The following is a 3345-nucleotide window of genomic DNA, read 5'->3' as shown; positions in this document are numbered from 1 at the left end:
CTCATATCGTGTGTATGGTATCTTGCATTGCTATGTCATTTGCTTAGTTTAGACATGTTTTGTGTGAATGCCACCTATTTAGTGTCTAATTACCATATATGTGAATTATGCAATGCCATCTTGTTGCAAGACATTATATATGTGAATTATGCAATGCTATCTTGTTGCAAGGCATTATATATGTGAATTATGCAATGCCATGTTGTTTAGCCAAGCATCATATATGTGAATTCTATCATGCCGTCTTTTTTTTGTATTTCCCATTGCTTTTGTCGACAATGTTTGTATATTCAACTGATCTTCCTGTGCATCAGCCATTTGAATTGGTGATGGAGAAATCTAGAGTGAAAACAAGGTCTTCAGAGCAGACAATGCTACCTGTTGAAGCAAATATCTTGCTGGTTACAGATAGCTCTTCGGAGGAGGATTCAGAGGCAGATGACCAGTCCTATTATCCCCCTGAGATGTATGCTCAAACTTGGCAGGGTTATATTACTCATATCATGCGTATGTTGTATTGCAATGCTTAGTTTTTACATCATATACACAATATTGAATGCCATCTCCTTAGTTGACACATCATATATGCGATTGCCCTCTGCTCACTTCCTTAGTATATAAATCATACATTTGAATTATATCATGCCATGATGTTTACATAGACAGCATGTATCTGAATTATGGCATGCCAACCGATTTTCTAAAGACATAATATAGTTATATCATCTCATCCTGTTTACATAGTCATCATATTTTGAATTATGTCATTCTATCCGTGAATTACATCATGCCATCATGTTTCCATCGATGGCATGTTTGTGATTTATGGAATGCCAACCACTTTAATAGACACATCGTATTGTTATATCATGTCATCATGCTTACATAGTAATCATATTTTTGAAGTATGTCATTCTATCCTGTTTAGTTAGCCATCATACACGTGAAATTGTGTCATGCTATCCTATTTAATTAGCCATCATATATGTGAAATTATGTCCTGCTATTCTGTTTGGTTAGACAACATAAATGTGAATTATTTCATGCCCTGTTTTCTTCCCTACTATGCATTGCACCTGTCTATCTTACAATGTCTGTACATTCAATTACTTTTCTTGTTTACCAGCCATTTCAATTGGAGGGGGTGATGGTAGTATCTGTGGGAGTAAAAACACGGTCTTCGGAAAAGATTGTGCTACCTGTCGATGCAGATAGAACCATGGTTGTACTTGCCCAAGAACCAGCCCCACCACACATAACCCAGACTCACGCAGATTGTACCCCTACCCAGTTGGACAGAGAACCAGCTACACCCCTTCTAACCTCAACCCCAGCAGATAGTAACCTTGTTCCAGTTAACACAGCACTGTCTCCACCACTGAGCACCCAAACACGAGCAGTTAGTAAGGCAACTGTAGTGCCCAAAGCAAGAGGACCACCACTCCGAACCCCAACTCAATGCTTAAAGCAGAAGGAGAATTGTTCTCAGGTCAGGTTCCGTAGCTATGGTTCATACTACTTTGCTCTTGCATCATTGTATTTACTCATACCAAATAATTTCAAATTTGAAGGATGCAATTGAAACTCCAATGGTGTAACAGGTATGTTTTAAACCTGTTTCTTTAACGTGTTTGCTGTTGTAACTTGCTCTATGTTGATTTCAGTTTCAATTCAGTAAACAGTTATGTTCTCATGCCATGCACATTACATGTGTTGTGTAGTTTCCCACACTTATATTCTGTCTATGCTGCTTTGTCTTAAATAGATATGATTCGAACTGTATCTATCTTGATTTGGCAACATAAACTAGAATGATATAGACCATACAGTGACCATACTACATAGATATATGTTTGTTTCATGCTGTTATCCTGTCCACCTTACTACTGAACTGGTTTACCAAAATGAGTTTCATATACTACATTGTAAACCTATCATGTGTTTGTTTGTTTCTCTTTTAGAATGGAGATGAAATATTGGAGAAGAGTAACCCATTATGCAATGGTAAAGGAAGTAATGTAGATAAGGTTCAAGATAGTGAGACATCCCTGTTTGTCTCCAGAAAGCTGATAAAAACTATATTGAAGACACTGAGATAACCCCCAAGTCATGTCTTGATGTAGTGTTCGAGTTACTGGCTACTACTGCTGGCACCAGCTCTTCGAACTCGCTACCTGAATCAGTTCGGCTTCTTGAGTCTCAACTTCAAGTTGAAAGACATCGATCGGATGTTATGCGACAAGAAGGCGAAGGACTGAAGAAGTCCCTGCAGAATTCAGATGCATACTTTCTGGTGCGACAGCAAGTGCTGGAAGATTTAAGTGCCAAACAAGAGAAAGTTAATAAGCTTTCTAAGCATCTTGCCAGCATTATGGTTACCCAAGATATTGTTTCTTGAGCTCTTCTGAAGTGGTTTCAGTTCTTGACTTGTTTTGACTTGTTTTGCTACATATTTACTGTAGTTACCATGGGCCTCCTACGGGCCGTAGAAACAATGGGCCTTCTAAGGGTCGTAGAAACAATGGGCCTTCTATGGGGTGTAGAAACAATGGGCCTTCTACGGGTCATAGACACAATGGGCATTCTACGGGCCATATCATCAATGGTCATTCTACGGCCGTATGATTGGTTGGCCAAACATGGGCTAATAACAGACCGCATTATGGCCATAAACAGGCTAGAGTTGGAATTGTCCGTTCATGGGCCGACCATAACGGGCCGTCGTTAATCGGCCGTATTTGATGACGCTATGAAAATGGCCCAACGTATAACAGGCCACAAACGAGCCGACTATAACCACGGGCTGAATTTGGCCCACAAGCAGAAAAGGACAGTAATGGGATGTAAGTAAACGTGTGCTGGAAATGAGCCCAAGAATAAATGGGACTTGAGAAGGCTGAAAGAAAACATGGTCTGGAAATGGCCCAACGGAATAATGGGTTGTTAATGGGTATAAAGTGATACACTGTTCATTATGGGCCAGTTTCACCACATTCCGTTAATGGGTATAAAGTGATACACCGTTCATTACGGGCCAGTTTCACCATGCGCCGTTAATGGGCCAAGAGTTACAAAGGGCCTCATATGGGCCGAAAGACATCATGGGCCATACATGGGCCGGAAGTTAAAACGGGCCAGAATCAAATGGGACGGCCCAGATGACGCTACTGGGCCTAATTCGGATAGGTCGTAACATGCCCTGGGTTAGCGGGCTTTAAATGGGTTATATGCGAACATGCTGTTAACAGGATTTCCGTGGGCCGGCCCGCCACCTTTCGACCAAGTCAAATGGGCTGGCCTTTTCACAGGAATGGGCCTCTATTGGGCCGTGCCACGTGTCAACAT

Source organism: Triticum dicoccoides, chromosome 7B (genome assembly GCF_002162155.2).
Source record: "Triticum dicoccoides isolate Atlit2015 ecotype Zavitan chromosome 7B, WEW_v2.0, whole genome shotgun sequence".
Taxonomy (NCBI): domain Eukaryota; kingdom Viridiplantae; phylum Streptophyta; class Magnoliopsida; order Poales; family Poaceae; genus Triticum; species Triticum dicoccoides.
Note: the sequence above shows the minus strand (reverse complement) of the source record.